At 43.6% G+C, this 18662-nt stretch overlaps 2 protein-coding genes across 3 annotated transcripts in view; one reads left to right on the top strand and one right to left on the bottom strand.

The window, feature by feature from the left end:
- The window catches only part of CTNNBIP1 (catenin beta interacting protein 1), a 46894-nt gene extending 44595 nt beyond the window's left edge, over positions 1-2299 (bottom strand). Inside the window, exon 1 of one of the 2 annotated variants that reach the window (XM_069545742.1) lies at positions 1943-2299. The gene's annotated coding sequence lies outside the window, so the exon portion shown is untranslated. The remainder of the gene's footprint in view (positions 1-1942) is intronic. The other variant, XM_069545740.1, reaches the window with a different exon arrangement.
- Positions 2300-3969: 1670 nt separating this feature from the next.
- Positions 3970-18662, top strand: part of NMNAT1 (nicotinamide nucleotide adenylyltransferase 1) — a 57300-nt gene continuing 42607 nt past the window's right edge. Inside the window, exon 1 of the mRNA XM_069545733.1 lies at positions 3970-4120. The gene's annotated coding sequence lies outside the window, so the exon portion shown is untranslated. The remainder of the gene's footprint in view (positions 4121-18662) is intronic.

The following is an 18662-nucleotide window of genomic DNA, read 5'->3' as shown; positions in this document are numbered from 1 at the left end:
GGTGTTGAATACAGTTTGCTGAGCTAAACCGGAGGATAGCCAGGTCTAGAAAGTCTCTGCCAGACATCTAAGTCTCAGTCGGTGTTCCCTGAAGTTTCGCTCTCAGTCTCTCCCCAGGGGATCAGACTGGTTTCATCTCTTTACTTATGCTACCACTACCCTGGTTCAAGCCACCATCATCTTTTGCCCAGCAGTTGCAATGGTCAGTCTCCCAACTAGCATCCTTGCCTCTACATGCCAGGTTAGACCCTGCTAACCTGACAGCAGGGACTGCTCAGACGTGTTCCGCACACCAGAGAGGCAGACATATGGGGTCTAAAAGAGGCTGAGTATCCAGACTTAGGTGTCTTGGTTACCAGGTGCAAGAAAAAGGAAGGTGGTTGGGGTGGGGATGATGGTAATCATCCCTACTCCTTACAATCCAATCTCCATATGGAGGCCAGCATGATCTTTCAAAACTTAGATTTTATCACCTCTCTGCTTAAATCCTCCAATGATTTCTAACTGCACTTGGGGGAAAAAAAACCAAACTGGTTCTTCCCACCTTCACAGCACTTACCACTTACCACTACTAAACTTACTTTGTCTGCTTATTTATTTACCCCTTTCTCTTGAGAATGTCAGCTACAGGAGGGCAGGGGCTATGTCTCCAGAATCCAGTGCCTGGAAAGCCACATAGGAAGCGCTCATAACTGAATGGATGAATCTCCATCCCAGGGAGGCGACTTGTATATATGAGGGCCACTCACTCCACCAGGAAACCAGGAATGACACACTGGCACCTTTATTTATAATTCGAAATCCTGCTTTAAACCAGGGGAAACTTGGTCTCTCTGAACACTTTAATGGCCCAAGAGATCAGTATCACTTAGAGTCTAAAGCCAGGAACTAGATAGAGCCCAGGAGTTGCAGCAGGGAGCTAAGAGTCAGAACCTAAGGACTAACTTTGACTTGCCTCCAGGTCCCTTAGCCACACCCCCACGCCTCAATTTACCCAGCAGTCGGCCAGGCACACTTTCCTAAGTTGTGTGAGTGACAGGAGACAAAGTAATTAACAGTACTAGCATACTTGATCCTCGGACAGGAGGTGATGCAAGCCTCACATCGCGTTATTTGTAAAACTCTTGATTTGCAGCCAACACAGGCCTCCTGGGCCTTCCCAGGGGCTAACCTGACAACAGGGACTGTTCAGACACGTTCCGCACACCAGAGAGGCAGACATGTGGGGCCTAAAAGAGGTTGGGTATCCAGACCTAGGTGTCTTGGTTACCAGGTGCACAGGAAGGTGACTGGGGTGGGGATGATGAGGAGAAGGCAAGAAGTGCAGTTTGGGGCTCCCAGTGGTCAATCGTGCAGGTTCACAGATACATGCCAGCCATACAGGCGAGACATGTGTCTACAACCTGCACCTTCCAGGAACACTCACGGGGGACACGACAGTTCAGCCAGGCTAGAGAGAGGAAGAGCGGCCCAGGGGCCAGACCTTGGCAGCATTTAGTTTGGGGAAATACGGGGGGCTCTTTACAGAGGTTCAGTCAGGATGCTAGAGCGGGGTGCAGGTGAGGAAAGAGACAAGAAGGCGCGGGATCTGAGGCTGATAGGCGGCGACAACCACGCCGATGCGGTGGGGTGAGCAAGAGTGGATGGCTCGGACACCTGTGGAGGCGACCTCCGGGGGAGGAGAGGTTGAGGACGGCTCGATGGTGGTCTGCCGCGGGATCGGGGGCGGGGGCGGCGAGCGGCAGGAGGCAGCGGCGGCCAGGCGGGGCAGGAAACCCGGCCCAGACCAGGGCTCCGTGCCGGTGGTACGGGCGGTGGGTCCCAGTCGGGTCGGGGGCGCAGTCCGCGGCCCCTCCCCGGGAGACAAAGGGCTGGCTGCTCCCCGAGCTCCGGAGCGGCGCGGGCCCGGGCACTGCGGGTGCGGGCCGGCCTCGGCGCTTACCTGGGCCGCCCGACCCGGCCAGGCGGGCGGGGGCTGCGGGTCCGAGAGCGGCGCGCGGCGGCCTGTTCCGGGACGCGCACAGCCCGAGCAGCCGCGACGGCAGCAGCGGCAGCGGCAGCAGCGGCAGCAGCGGGAGCGGCCGCCTCAGCCTCCGCCTCCCTCTCCGTGAGTCACCGCGGCGGGGCGGGAAGGAGGCGCCAGGCCGCCAGGGGAGGGACCGGCGGAGAGGGCGGCATCTGGGTCCGCGCGGGCGGCGGAGGCGCGGTCACGGCAACGCCCCGGGTGGAGGGCGGCAGAGGGCCGGCGTAGGGGCGCGGTCCGACGATGTAATGGGCACGGCCTGGAATTCTCAGTGGCTCTCATTGGTTAAGTGGGCCAGTGGGGCGGAGCTCTCAGCTGAGAGGTGGGCACTGCCAAGTGCTCAGGCAAGCTCACTGGGCCCTTTGGGGTGGGCGGGGCAAGTGGCCCCGGGGCGGAGCCACGAGATGGGCGGGTGGAACCCGGTTGCGGGTAGGGCCTAGAGGCTCTCAGAGCAAAGGGGTGGAGCGGGTCGGGGGTTGGCAAAGAAGGAGGGGCGGGGGCTCCGAGGGGGAGGCAGCCTAAGGGCGGAGCCCGGGCTAAGGATGGAGCCGGCGTTGCGGTAAAGCAGCTCGGCTTGTCCCTAGCTGCTCCAGAAGCACAGTGATCCCGTAAAAATAATGGCCTCTCCCACACATGAGTCTGAGTTTAAAAATGGGGGCGGCCACACGAGGCGGAATCCTTAGCAAGACCCGTTTACTCAGGACCCCTGAAAAATCTGAAATGGGCAAGGCTGCAAAACATTTAGAGGCGTGGTCTTCCTGGGTCTTGGAACTGGATATAGTGCTACCTTTGAAGCAGTTGGGCCCACTCTTGAACTGGTGTCCTGTGTAACCTGGATCCACCGAACCCCGAGAGCCCAGGGATGGGCCTCTGTGGGTCCGTTAAACTTAGAATATCGTCTGTATTGATAGTGAATGCATTGCGGGGGCGAGTAGAGAAGGTTGCCTTTGGTTAAAATGTTGCTATAGAAAGTCTGACTCGATCTGCTTTGGAGAGAGCATAAACAGCCTCCTTTAGGCAAAATGCGAATTGCTCTGAACATCCAGCTTCCCTTTAAAGGGACACGTGTCTTCAAGCGTGTTCTCACTTTCAACATTTAACTTAACAATTGCGTAGTGTGACACTAACCACACTTTTAGAGGCCTTACTGTGCCGCTTTCCCCAGCCTTTCTGCTCCTTTTCTGTCCCATCCTCTTCCACTTCCCTCATTTTTCTTCCCCTTCTCTATGCAAGAAGGATACAAGATACTTTTTTTTTTCTGTTATATTATCTAATGTCCATATTACTTTTGATTTGATAACTTTTTTTAACTTACAATTGAGGAATATTTTATCAAAATCATGAGACTATGAACTTTTAAAGGCCAGAAATAAGTCAAAACAGTGTCTGTATCTCCCTTAGCATCCAGACTACCATGCCCATAACAAGAGTTCAACCAATATTTCTTTATACAGTTACTAGCTGATCCTTCAAGTTTCACAGAGCATACAAATATAACAAATTTACACAAATTATTTTCACATAAATATTGATGTTTAAACAAAACAAATGAATTAAAAGTAAACAACGTGCTTGGTTATTCAAGACAATGTATAAATTCTATTTCAGAAAAAGGTACATGCTTAAGGATAAATGTGGGAAAGGAATGTATTAAAAAATGTGTCACTGTGAAATAATGGAAGCTTTTTCAAAATTTTCATAAATATATTGTTTATTGTTCAAAATTACAGTAAATTCATCAGCATAGTCAGGCCTTCATCCCATCAGCTCAGAGTTGGAAAACTCTGCATCTCTAGATAGTAGGATTACTTCAGAATTAACTCAGCCTCTCCCCATCTGTAGTCTTAGAACGAAACACTGAAGGCTTCGGAGGCAGGAAACATCTGCTAGCTCTGACAGCCCAGCCCTGTCTCTGCCCCTTGGGGAACTGCTCCTCGCCACCCTCTACCCACCAGAGGTGCTGACGAGATGACCATTTATAGTATCTTAGCCTTTCCCCTCTGCAAGAAAAACAAACAGGGAGACATGAACTCAAGCTGGACCAGTTCACATGCTGTGTTCTCTGGACCATTCGCTAAGAAGAGGATATGACCTGAGGTGAGCCAATTGGAATCCTTCTCTGAAACTTTGGGGGGTTTTTTTTGGCCACATAGCATGTGGGATCTTAGTTTCCTGACCAAGGATGGAATCCATGCCCCTGCATTAGAAGTGCAGACTCTTAACCACTGGACCACCAGGGAAGTCCCTAAAACTTTTTATATTAGAAATGAAGGGAAGCTCTTTTCTCTCCTATTAGATCAAGAGCTGTAAGGATGTGACCTCAAAAATGTTTACCACCATCGTCTGCTCATCTCGTGGAAAATTCTGAAAGAATGAGGCAGTGTAACTGGACAAAGGAACCAAGATTTGGAGGGAAGGAAAGTGAAAAGGACAGAAACTATCATGGTGTGTTCCATGGTTTCAGTAGACCTTGTACCAATTCTGCACACACCCTCCCACACTTAAGAGGTCCCCAAATAGGTCTTTCCTCCATCAATAGCTGGCCCCACTCCACCGGAGTTGCTTATACCGGAAACTTAAGCGTATCTTCCACACCACAGTCTCCCTTTTCCCTCATATTCAGTCCATGTTGTTTCCACCCCCAGATCACATCTTGACTCTCCCCAGTTCCCACCATCTCCATTTCTGTGCTCCAGTGTAACCCATCATCAGCTCTCACCTAACTCCAGCACTAACTTCCAAGAGCTAGTTCAGGCTTCCCCTACCATACTCTATCCATTGCCCACACAGCAGCTAAAGGGATCTTCTTAAAATGCACAGATCTTGTCACATCTCCACTATTCAATGAGTTCTTTTTGTTTTCCTGAAGTTCAGTATCTTTAGCATGGCTACCAGGCCATGCATGACCTGGCTCCAACCTGACCTTGTTCCACCTTTGCCAGCTGGGCTTCTGCTACACACAGGCATTCTCCCTATTGCTTGATCACAGTGTACTTCCTTCTGCTTTGGTACACCTGAGTGTACAGCTCCCTTTGCATCAGTGGCTTTTCCCCACTTCTCTCCCCTTTACCTGACAAAATATTTGGTTTTCTTTGGTCATTTTCAAGGAGACTTTTTCTATTGACGTATAGCTGATTTACAATGCTGTGTTAGTTTCAAGTGTACAGCACAGTGATACAGTTGTATATATATGTATGTATATATATATATATATACACACACACACACACACATACATTTTGCTTTTTTTTACTGCTGAAAAAGAAGGGAAAATATGTATATGGATATACTTTGGCCACCTGATACAAAGAGCTGACTCGCTGGAAAAGACAATGATGCTGGGAAAGAGTGAGGGCAAAAGGAATAGAGGGCGGCAGAGGATGAAATGGTTAGACAGCATCACTGACTCAATGGACGTGAATTCGAAGAAACTCTGGAAGATAGTGAAGGACAGAGAAGCCTGGCATGCTGCCATCCGTGGGGTTGCAGACAGTCAGGTACAACTTAGCAACTGAACAACAACACATATTTTTCATGTTCTTTTCCATTATGGTTTATTGCAGGATATTGAATATAGTTCCCCATGCTATAAAGTAGGACCTTGTTGTTTACCTATTTTATATATAGTACTTTGTATCTGCTAATCCCAAACTAAAGGAAACTTTTCTTGACCTATACTAGGCCAGTCCCGGTCCCAACAGGGCCATTAATTCCAGGAGGATAAGGAAGTCACTGTGAATCACTCCTACCTAGCACAGCATGTGTAGATGCTCAACAAATATTATTGCATGAGTAAACAAACATGTAAAGACTGCACCCAGAACTTTCCCTCCACTGATAGCCACTCCTATTTCCCCATCTCCATCTGAGACTCCAGTGCTCCCAACCCTCTTCTCATTCTTCACTAAGTTCATGAGTCTATATTTTTATTTTTTCAGCTTTCGGGAAGGTCTCTCTGCATTCCTTGACATAGATATATCTTTTTATGGTATATTAATTATCTATTTATTTGTTTTTGGCTGCACTGGGTCTTCGTTGCTGCTCGTGGGCTTTCTCTAGTTGCAGTGGGCAAGGGCTACTCTCTAGTTGTGGTGCACAGGCTCATTTATGTGATTTCTCCTGTTGCAGAACATGGGCTTCAGAGCTTGGGCTCAAGAGTTGTGGCCTGTGGGCTTAGTTGTCCCACAGCATGTGGAGTATTTCTGGATCAGGGATCAAATCCGTGTCTCCTGCATTGGCAGATGGATTCTTAACCACTAGACCACCAGGGAAGTCCTATGTATATCTTTAAACAGTTGCTTTCTGGAGGAAAAAATCTCTGTCCTCTATGAAAGTCAAAGTGTCAGTCGCTCAGGCGTGTCTGACTCTTTGTGACCCCATGGACCGTAACCTGCCAGGCTCCTCTGTCCATGGAATTATCCAGGGAAGAATACTGGAGCAGGTTGCCATTTCCTCCTCTGGGGGATCTTCCCCCAACCCTTGGACTGAACCCAGGTCTCCTGCATTGCAGGTGGATTCTTTACCGTCTGAGCCACCAGGGAAGACCAAAAGCTTTGTGTTGCCCCTTCTATACCAAAGGGATAACTCTAACAGTAAAATTTTCAGGCCAAGTATGAAACAACAGTGGAGCATCAACAGGATACAGGGAAAGAAAACAGTTTGAAGTAGTTATGGCAACAGTGGTCCTCAAATTATACTCCATAAGGGGGCCTCCTGACTACAGGTTGAGAAGGCACAAGGTAAGAATTTGAGAGAAAGGAAGAGAATAAAGAAGAGATTTTTTAGGAAAGGAAAAATAAGAACCAACTCTATGTGTTTTGAAAACCAAATTTTAAACACCAATAATTTCCAGTAATACAGAAGTTTGTTATCCTGTTTACATGTAACACAACTCTAACTTCTCTGCGGACAGTGACCAAGGCTAAGCACACACCTCAGACAAAGCATGCTGCAGCTGTGCGTCACTCTCCTTTTTGCCTGGGCAAGTAACTTATCTAATTTTACTTTGGAGATAATAAGGAATTATTAAAGGCCATGATGAAAGCATTTTGTAGACCAGTGGGTATACATATTTTGGGTCATGAGTGGGGTATGTGCAGCTGTGAACATCTGGCTCATTGCCAACCTATCCCCAGAATGTTGGTTCCTGCAGCATCTGATACCTACAGTGCAGGTTTCCCACGTCACGGGACCTTGCTTGTACTGTGCTTGGGAACAATGTAAATAAACAATCATTCATTTCTTTGGCTGAATGTTTTAACAGACCAACATGTCTTGTAAAAGTATTTTGTCTGTGTAGCCTCAAAGGTTCTAATCATCTAGTAAAGAGAAAACAACACAAGGCCTCAGTTTGGATCCAAATATTCAGCCTATTAGCCTTGGATCCTGGGATCCAAGAATATCCACTCTTCTCCCAGTTCATTTATCACCTTTTATTCCCCTTGCTGGTTACTGTCCAACTAAGTATAAAAAATTACCAACCCTAAAATCAAAGAGTCTCTACTCTCTGGGAATAAATGACAAAACAGCTATCTTTCCCCCCAAGCACAAATCAATGGATTTCATATCTGTAGATGTTGCAATGCTATCAGTTTATTTAGGTGTGACTTAAAAGATTGTCCCTGACAAGCAATTCTTTCCTCACCCTTTGGACCACCAGCTTATTGTTGCTAACAAGTAGTGGGGCCTGTTATTATCAAATATTTGTAGCTCTGTGCCTGCCCTTCACTGTTCTGAGTAGAAATTTTCAAACCTACCTGAGAGTATAAACCCTCCTGTTACACACTCGTATGTTTAGCTGTTTGCTATTTGTCAGACTGAGGTCAGAATTTGCAGTGATGTGACAGACATTTAGATTTTGCATTTGGGTCCAGCAGAGGTTGCTCAATCTAAATGAACTTTGTGGTTTTCTTTTCTCCACACCCCGCTCCTCACTTTCTTCATAACTGTTCTTCTGGGAAATTACTTCCCATCAGCAATATTTGTCTCCAGCTGGTGAACTGGATGGGGCTTTTTTTTTTTTTTTTTAGTTAATAAACACTAAAAGGCTGAGGGCAGCAAATCTACACCCCGGTGGTGCCAGCTAATGAAGAGCCTCACATGAAAGCTTATGCAAAGGGGACAGGCAGAGTGCAAATGTCCCGGGATCCAAGATTATCCACTCTTCTCCCACACGCTGCATAACAGACACTAATGATTATTAATTATTTAAGCAAAGAACATGAGAGCCAACACAGGCGGCAAAAGGGAAAAGAAGGAAGCTGCCTTCTAGGAGCTTCTGCTGAAGTCATTTTAATTAGGACAGGCTATAGAGCCAAGGGAGATAGACCAAACTACTTAACAGCTAAAGAAATCTTTAAAAATCCTCTACCACTTTTTTTCCCTTACAAAAAGGAAAAGACAACTTAGGTTATACTTGTATACATTGCTGACAAACTGGAATATGAAGTGGCTGCCACAGCCTGTCCTCTCTGATGGCATCACAGGCCAGCAAGTGACAGGAGGCTCAGCCAGGTCTTCACAGATTCTAGTGAATCCTGAAGCTGTGAGTCCCAAGTCTCCCCTCGAAATACGTCTTTCTTGCTCATACACACTAAGGACACTTGACTATCTAAGCTGAAGCTCCATCCATCTTTTCTCTGTACTGAAACCTTCATGAGATATTCACTTCAAATTTCAAACACTGTTGGGACTTTCCTGGTGGTCCAATGGTTAAGACACTGCGCTTCCACTGCAGGGGGCATGGGTTCAATCCCTGGTCAGGGAAATAAGATCCTGCATGCCACCAAGCGCAACCAAAAAATAAAATAATTTTTTTCGCCAAATATTGTGTCATTTCTGGTAGGTTTTACTTTTTCTTTGGATATATCAGGATACCTAGAACAGTTTCTTCCTATTATATAAGCTGTGACACTATTTTAAAAAGTTAAGAGCCCTAAAAGGCACAGTTTGATCTTATTTTTAAATTCTTGGGTGATCTCCATTTATTTGAAACTCATTGGTAGTTCTGCAGTGCAGCCTTTGCAAATTATCAATTCCCTGGCAGCTAGTGACATTTCCTCTTAAAATCAAGTTTTCATTTCTAATTCACTAACATTTAGAGATTTAATGCTCATTATTACTGTAGCTAACCTGGCTCTGTGACTAAGGAGAGACTGTGTTTTCCTTGCAGGTGTCTTTTTCTGACCTTGTTCCAATATTCACATTACCTTTCACTAGTTTCCTACAGGACGTTTCATTTGAACTGATTCAGAACTTCATTAACATTTCACATGTGAGCTATTATGTATCCCGACTTTTGTTCAAGCCTAGTCGCTTTAGCCAATTACAGGTCACTGTTCTAAGCAGGGGATAATGCAGTAAATCAGACACATGTTGTCCTTGCCCTCATGACGGGTGAGACATAGAACAATGAATTACACACTTCAATAATTCATTGCAATTATAGTTAAGTGCTAAAAGCTGAAATACAAAGGGCTCTGAGGCCATATAATTGGGAACTAGTGGCTTGGGGGTTAAAAATCCACCTGCCAATTCAAAAGTGAGTGAAGTCACTCAGTCGTGTCCGACTCTTTGTGACCCCATGGACGGTAGCCTACCAGGCTCCTCCATAGGATTTTCCAGAGACATGAGCTCAATTCCTCGGTCAGGAAGATCCCCTGGAGAAGGAAATGGCAACCCACTCCAGTATTCTTGCTGGGAAATCCCATGGACAGAGGAGCCTGGTGGGCTACCGTCCATGGGGTTGCAAAGAGTCGGATATGACTTAGTCACTAAACCACAACCACCACCTTGTATTAGGGTCAGGGAGAGCTTCCTTTGGAAGTTCTTTGGAAAATAACATTTAAGCTTACACCTGAAGTATAAGTAGGAGTTAACTAAGCAAAGAGTAGAGAAAAAGGATAGCACACAGTGGAACCAGCCCATAACAAGGTCATCAGGAAGAATGAGAGGGTGGTGAGATTAAATTACTGAGAGAGAAGGCTGGTGACTAGAATGCAGAGTGATGGGGAATGAGGTCAGGCCCCTCTCATGCAAGAATTTATAGGTCATGCTGAACATTTAGAATTCATTCCCCAAAGGTTTAAACAACGATATAACATGGTTTGATTTGTACTTAAATAGATGACTATGGTTTCTGCAAGGAGAATGGACTCAAGTGGAATAAGAATGGCATATTAGTGAGTGCGTGCTGCATAAAAACCCACCTCGAAACTCAGTGGCTTAGCAAGCATTTGTGGCTTTTGTTCCGGGGTCAGCAAATTGGCTGGTGTGGGTGTGCTTCAGGCTGTGGGTTGACTGTGACTCTGTGGGGTGAGGCTGAAATCAACAGGGTTTAGCGGCAGACTGGGATTAAATCTGCTCTATATCGGCTTATTCTCCTTGAACCAGAGGCCATACAGGGCACTTCCCTCTCAAGATGAACAGAAGAGCAAGGGCCCCAAGTCAAACTGTGTGAGCATGCTAAAGACATCTCCATAAACATCCCATTTGTCAAATTCAGTCTAATGGCCAGGCCCAAAACTGCAAGATAAGGCGGTGTATTCTACCTCAAGGGAAAAAGATCTGAATAAATACTTGTCGAGTGATACTCCAATATATCAAAGCAGATATGATCAAGGTATTTTCCATGCTTTAGTCCAGAAGCTCAGTCATATCCGACTCTGCGACCCCATGAACTGCAGCACACCAGGCCTACGTGTCCATCACCAACTCCCAGAGTTCACCCAAACTCATGTCCATCGAGTTGGTGATGCCATCCAGCCATCTCATCCTTTGTGATCCCCTTCTCCTCCTGCCCCCAATCCCTCCCAGCATCAGTCTTTTCCAATGAGTCAACTCTTCGCATGAGGTGGCCAAAGTACTGAAGTTTCAGCGTTAGCATTATTCCTTCCAAAGAACACCCAGGACTGATCTCCTTTAGAATGGACTGGTTGGATCTCCCTGCAGTCCAAGGGACTCTCAAGAGTCTTCTCCAATATCACAGTTCAAAAGCATCAATTCTTCGGCACTCAGCCTTCTTCACAGTCCAACTCTCACATCCATACATGACTACAGGAAAAACCATAGCCTTGACTTGACAGACCTTTGTTGGCAAAGTAATGTCTCTGCTTTTGAATATGCTATCTAGGTTGGTCATAACTTTCCTTCCAAGGAGTAAGCATGGAAAATAAATTTGTAGAATCTACTGCTTTCCCCATCCTAATCCACCTTGCCTTAGTCCCCAAACAATTGGTTTCATTTTGCCAAAGACTTTACTGGATAGAATATATTGTTGTTTGGTCACTAAGTCGTGTCCAACTCGGATGCAGCATGCCAGGCTCCTCTGTCCTCTACCATCTCAAATTTCAGTTCAGTTGCTCAGTCATGTCCGACTCTTTGAGACCCCATGAATCACAGCACGCAAGGCCTCCCTGTCCATCACCATCTCCTAGAGTTCACTCAAACTCACGTCCATTGAGTCGGTGATGCCATCTAGCTATCTCATCCTCTGTCGTCCCCTTTTCCTTCTCCCCCAAATCCCTCCCAGCATCAGAGTCTTTTCCAATGAGTCAACTCTTCGCATGATGTGGTTGAGTTTGCTCAAATTCATGTCCATTGAGTTGGTGATGCCATCCAATCATCTCATCTTCTATCACCCCTTTCTCCTCCTGCCTTCAATCTTTCCCAGCATTGGTCCTTCCAATGAATATTCAGGGTTGATTTCCTTTAGGAATGACAGGTTTGATCATGGATCACAACCTTGTGAAGGGGCTTGCATAACTCAATGAAGCTGTAAGCCATGCCTTGCAGGGCCACTCCAGATGGACGGGTCAGAGTGAAGAGTTCGGACAAAACGTGGTCCACTGGAAAAGGAAATGGCAACCTCTCCAGTATTCTTGCCTGGAGAACCCCATAGACAGTATGAAAAGGCAAAAAGAATAGAATATAAAACTATATAATATTATCAGTTTAGAAAGGCATAGTAGAAACTCAGTTTACAATGGAAAAGTCTGGCATAGTGCTATGTACTCTCATCAATTTTTAGATCTAATTTATTTTGGGGGGTATGGGGTTTTTTGGTGCATTTTTTCTTAAAAAAAATTATTTGAGAGGAAAGCAAATCTGTCCCCCCCCCCCCCCAAGTCCTGATTTATGTCACATTTTTGTGCTCAGATTTAACTAGGATTCATTCTTTTTTCTCTTCTTACAGTTAGGCACACATTCACAGCAACAGTCCTGGATCTCTAATAAGAAGCTAGTCTTGCTGTGTGGACATCAATATTTTTGGTGGGGTGTGAGGCTGAGGAGAGGAGAGTTCATGCAGCTTGGAAGCAGCCCTGGGGAGTGAAAGTGAAGCATTTTTAGCTGAATTCAAGTGGAGGCAATTCACTTAAAGAATCCAAAGGCTTTAGCAGTATCTTGGATTGACTTTAATGAGGAGTTAGACGGAAATAGCTACAGGCTCCAGGGGGCAGCCCAAACCTATTGAGGATCCCTCCTGGGAGATAAAAAGGCGCTCACAGAGCTCGCATCACGAAGTGGTGTCAGCCTCTTCTATGCCCCTAGCACAGTGCTCAGCATGGGAGTGTTTCTGCTCATCTTTACTAATTGGTGGCTAACTACAGATAGAACAGAAAAGGACACTTATTTTTTACTAATAAGTGAAAAAGCTTTCTTAGAACAGAGCAGAAGACATGCTCATAGGGAAGAGGTAGGAATCCTCAAGCTAGCATACAGGTGACATGCGTGACTTTTTAAAGCAACTTTGAGCAGGCAATTTCCACTTAATTTCTTTTCAAAGAAGATATATAGAAACAGCATGCTGAAGGGGCTGCAGTGTCTGGAAAAGATAAAGGGGATGGTTGTAATTTGCCTTCCACTTCTGCTGCTAATGACACCCTATGGAGACAGACTATCATATTAACACACAAATTCCCACAAATCCAGTTAACAACCTTTCACTAGAATGTCTTGGGTTATTACAAGATCTCTTTAGCACAAATTATATCATTAAAGGAAACTTAGAAAAGGTGATTTACCTCACATCCAAGAAAAGGAAAAGACAGGAGAAACAGAATTGTAGGCTTTTCCCACATTAGATACTCCTAGTTAATTTATGATTTTAATTTCCTCCTACTTCAAATATCTAGATATGAATACAAGCTGCCCTTAGCCAAACCAAACACACATGAACTGTAGCCCACCAGGCTCCTCTGTCTATGGGATTCTCCATGCAAGAATACTGGAGTGGGTAGCCATTCCCTTCTCCAGGGGATCTTCCTGGCCCAGGGATCAAACCCTGGTCACCAGCATTAGAGGCAGATTCTTTACCATCTGAGCCACCAGGGAAGCCCCAAAGCAAACAAAAACACCTCCATTTTACTTAGTATTCTTAAAATGTATATTTAAAAATTTTATATAATTTTAATGAAAATGGCATTATTTAATTTCATACAGTTCCTTATACTGTAGCTTCAAAGCAATTTAGACATTTAATAACCATCCTTCACAAAGTATCTACGTGAATATATAGAGGTGACTTAACAAACTGGGGCCAAAGTTAAATATGAAAGAGTGGCACAATTAGGACTAGAAATGCAGTGACAGGGTTCAGAGGACACACCATCCCACGATATGGCACCTTTGCAGATTGAATATTTTAAGCTGAAGGAACTTGAGAAATGGCATGAATAATACTTTTGACCTTCCCATGAAGCAGGTCACAAAACCCTCATATGAGATGTACCCTCCCCAACACCTGGAAGGAAGGAGCATCCTTACCTTTGAAGACGAAACATAAAACAATTGGAACAAACAGATACGGCTGTTTCTCTCAGTTTATTACACTTAGCTCACCTCTGTTCTATCACATTTTCCCAAGACTTTTCACTCATCAACAAATCTAGCATGAAAACACTCAGGTTTAATGGCTTCTCTGGGTCTTCCATTTCCTTATGAAGGCTCCCATGTCACATAACACTTACAGGAAATAAATCTGTATGCTTTTCTCCTGTTAATCTGCCTTTGTTATAGGGGTACCAGTCAAGAACACAAAAAAGTAGAGGAAAGATATTTTTTCCTCCCCTATAGGAGTATTCTCACTTTCTCTCCATTCAATATTCTCCAAAACAACTTAACCTTTGAACAACATGGGTTTGAACTGTGTGGGTCAACTTATACCCAGATTTCTTTTACTAAATACATAGTACAGTACTACACAATCTGTGGTTGGCTGAATGCATGGATGTGGAACCATGGTTACCAAGGGCTGACTGTCAAGTTATACATGGATTTTCAATTGCACAGACGGTGCAACCCCCACATTGTCCAAGGATCAACTGTATTTTAGTGAGATATGCATTTTAATGACTTGATTTTATAATTTTAGTATTTTGCCCCTCTGCGCAGCTTGCAGGATCTTAATTCCCTCACCAGGGACTGAACCCAGGCCCACAGCAGTGAAAGTCACTAGAAAACCACTTAACTCCCTACAAGATAGATTTTAAAATGAGGTAAATATAGATGAAAGAGATCATTTAGTTCAAATTGTACAGATCAGAATTATTTCCAAGTGTAATCCTTCTTACAATATGTGAATACACATCTGAAATAATGATTCTAAGGACCCATCCAACTAAAACAGAGTAACAGACTGGGTGGAGATTTAGGTCTATTTAAAACACGATTTTATCATTATAAAATAAATCTCTTGGTGATACAGTCTGACATCTAAACCTCTGTTACCATATAAACACTTAAGAGTCTTATTTTTTAAAGACTCTATCCAATATATATTTTAGAAAATTTAACAAAAAAGAGCTAGGTAATGCCTGTCATGTATCAGCACTCAATAAATGTGTGATGAAGAATAGACAACATCACAATCAGACGAGGGAGCAGATAGAAGAATCTATCCTGGCTTCCACATAGGAATTACTGTTAAGATTTCTCTAAAGCACATTCTCTTCACTTTCAAGACCTAATTCTCACCAGGAAAAAGTACATTTTGGGTTTTTCAAACCAAAAGGGCCTAGTATCCACAATCTGTCCAGTACTTTGTAACAAAATTAACCTGGCATAATCAACCACCCTCTCTGGCAAGAGCAGCACCATGGGCAGTCATCTGAGCCAGCACTGTGGGAGCAGTCAGGCTCCCTGGAGGCAGGCACACACACGAGTACACACTCACATCCCTCATCTCTACCCCAAGCGCACAGGTTAGAGACAAGAGTCTACGTTTTCCTTCCTGAGAGTGAAAAGCACATTTAGGTTCTGTCTGCATGTACTCTTTTACTTGCTCATATTTTCTTGCAGAGGAATAAACAGTGCACACTTCTGGAAGGCAGGATGAAAAGAAACGCCACGAGGCTGAGGCTAAGGGACTAAGATTTTGCCTGTCCGCTCCAAAATTACAAATGCTCATCTCCTGGGTAACTATGAAACAAAAATATTTAAATAAAAGAAAAAGCCCAGAAGCTTTTGTTTGTTTTGGTCGTTCAAACACAATAGAAGTTTATTTCTTGCTTCCAAGAGTTTAAAGTGAACTTTCCTGATTGGTGGGTGGCTCTCTTCCAAGCACTGACACAGGATGCCAGACTTACTGCTTCTTACAGTTCTGCTGTCTTTAAAAAATTTATTTATTTTTACTGAAGTATAATTGATTTATAAGCTCAAAGCTTTATAAATCAAATCTAAGGTATAATTTACCAAGACCTAGAATAAACTTGGTGTAAAATTTGAGGTGTTAACAAAGTTTAAAAAAAAAAATTAAGGGAATTCCTGGGCACTCCAGTGGTTAGGACTCTGCATATCTACTGCAGGGGGCATGGGTTCGACCCCAATTTGGGGAACTAAGAGCCTGCATGCTGAGGAGGGCAGCCAGAAAAAAAAATCTTTTTGAAAGATGAAGTAAAAAAAAAAAACCCACCACATTTTCTAAAAACATGGTCAACCATAGGATTAAGGCAATCACGTATAGTCTAATCTAGGCCAAATATCTGCTTTTACCTAAATTACTTATCTCTGACTATCATCAAGGGTCACTGCCTCAGTTTTCAACTTGGCCTAGTTTATGAATACTGTGGGAATTAAGGCCAGGCCTAAAGAATCTAGTTACCACAAAAGCCAAAAGTGGGAAAAAAAAAAAAATCATTGAACTCTTTCTTACAGGAAAGAAAAGTCCCATGTATATATGACAATTTAGCAGTAACCAAAAAAACAGTACTTGAACTACTAAGACATTTTGGAGTAAACAGACAGTTAAGATGACAAACTTTTAAACCATGTAATGAAATTATGACAGAAACACACAATCAGAAGTTCTTCTGGGAAGGCTTCAGAAGTTCACGGTCACAGTTACCAGCATTTGGGGCAGAGGACCTGTGACTGATGCATAATCTTAATAAGAATTTTTACTAGCATTATCTTCTTCTTTTTTAATTCAAAAGAAAACTGGTGGCTCTCCTTGACCTCCTTTATGGAAAATATTTTTACTTGTTTATTTTCAATGGTTGTCCATTGTCTGAGGCTGCAAGGAATCTGATGTTCTCAGAGGAAAACAACCAAGCATTAGGAAGCTACAAACTGACAGCCTCAAACCTCTCCAGTGGTCCCTCTGCCTGGAACAGCATGGACTTTCCACTGCGAACTCTCAAGAATGCCACTGACCCCTTGTTTTCAGGTCCCTTCAGCAGCTCAGTGTCTCCGCTTTGCTGTTAGTGTGAACAGGGAGAGGGGCTTTCAAAAAGAGAGTGAGGGTGTCAAAAGGCCATACCTAGTAGAACCGTATTTCTAACCTACTTTTTCCAACTTAATGAATATACTAAATACTAGTTTCCTCAGTTTAATTCCAAGGCTACACAGACTGGAAGCAATTACAGCTTATTCATGGGGGTCTGTGGGAATGCTAACAGTTTAAATTTACATATTAATGCCTGAAAAACATTTTCAGAAGCAAAGAGTGTTTTTTGGTCTTGGTAATGACTAGAATAAGAAAAAAATGGACAGGAAAGTGGTTGAAAAGCTCCAGGCAAAATGGTCCAGGTTTATTTTTGCTGTAATACTTTCAAACTATCCACCATTCCCTGTAATAAGACACTCTTCTAACAGTGGATTTGCTCAGTCTTTCATTTTGCCTTAGATGATCGTTCTCTGGCTGAGCGTCTTCAATAAGAGGCCTAACAACCAAAGTTAAAAATCCATCTGTTCCAACTCCAACTCATTCCTGGGGATAACTCATTCTAATGCTTGATTCCTTCTTCTACCACCCACCTAGAATACCTAACTTAACCACTCACCAGGTTTAAAAAAAAGCTAAACATTGAAACAGAAATTGTTTCAAATTATATTTCCTTAAACAGCCAGGTTGGGCACTTGATCACTAGAATTTACTTCTGTGGCAACCCCAGTTTTTTGATAAATGCAGGTATTCTTTCATTAAAATATTAGCTTGACCTAATTAGTTATTGCAGTCTGAGACCTCCCAAGCGGTCTAAAAAACCAGAAGATTAAATACAGCAAAATATGAATATAAACATACTTTACAAGTAATTTAATAACTACAGTTATTAAACAGACTTTTCAAAGTATTCACTTTTCAAATTAAACTGATACCAAATTTGTGAAACAAAATATATCATATGGCTCTTGAAAAAACTTAAATGGTAGATTAGCTCCAATGTAAAACATCTTTCTATATTAACAAAGAGAGGACAATGCACAGTAATCCTATATAGTGGGTAGCTCCCACTCAACTGAAGAGAAAAATTAGGCTCAAAAAGATTAAGTAACCTACCATAGGTCACACGGCCCTGACTGACAGTGTCTTGCTAGGCACTGCAAACCTGGCCACTATCAAAGGAAGATTAATTTTAAATTGAGTAGTAGTCATTCCTTACAAAATGAATACATTATTGTGATTAATGCCAAAATATTTCACTTAGGTTAGTCTTACAGAAAGTTTAAGGGAAACCAAAGTTTAAGGACTCCAGATTTATTTAGGCCCCTTTCAAATATAAAATACTTCCAATTTTCCTTGTCCTACTACTACTGAAAGGGAAGGGAAAATATTGCTATGAATTTAAAAAAAAACCCCAAACACCCAAAAGAGCAATTCTGTTCCTAGGTACATACCCAAAAGAAGTGAAAGTAGGTATTCAAACAAATACTTATGCATTAACGTTCATTGTAGTGGTAGTTTAGTTGCTAAGTCGTGTCCAACTCTTGCTACCTCACAGACTGTAACCTCCCAGGCTCCTCTGTCCATGGGATTCTCCAGGGAAGGATACTGGAGTCGGCTGCCATTTCCTTCTCCAGGGGATTTTCCCGACCTAGAAATCGAACCCAGGTCTCCTGCACTGCAGGCAAATTCTTTACCAACTGAGCTAGCAGCAGCACCATTCACAACAGCCAAAAAGTGGAGAAAAAACACAATGTCCATCAAGAGATAAATGGATAAACACAATATGGTACCCACACAAGCAAGTATTTTCAACCATTAAAAATGAGCGAAGCACTGATACATGCGACAATGTGGATTAACCTCAAAAACAGTATGCTCAGTGAAAGAGGCCAGACACAAACGGTCCCATACTATATAATACCATTTATACCAAATGTCCAGAATAGGTAAATTCACAGAGATAGGAAGTGGATGAGT

Source organism: Ovis canadensis, chromosome 12, assembly GCF_042477335.2.
Source record: "Ovis canadensis isolate MfBH-ARS-UI-01 breed Bighorn chromosome 12, ARS-UI_OviCan_v2, whole genome shotgun sequence".
Lineage (NCBI taxonomy): Eukaryota > Metazoa > Chordata > Mammalia > Artiodactyla > Bovidae > Ovis > Ovis canadensis.
The sequence above is the reverse complement of the archived record's forward strand: the minus strand, read 5'-3'. Positions and strand labels throughout refer to the sequence as shown.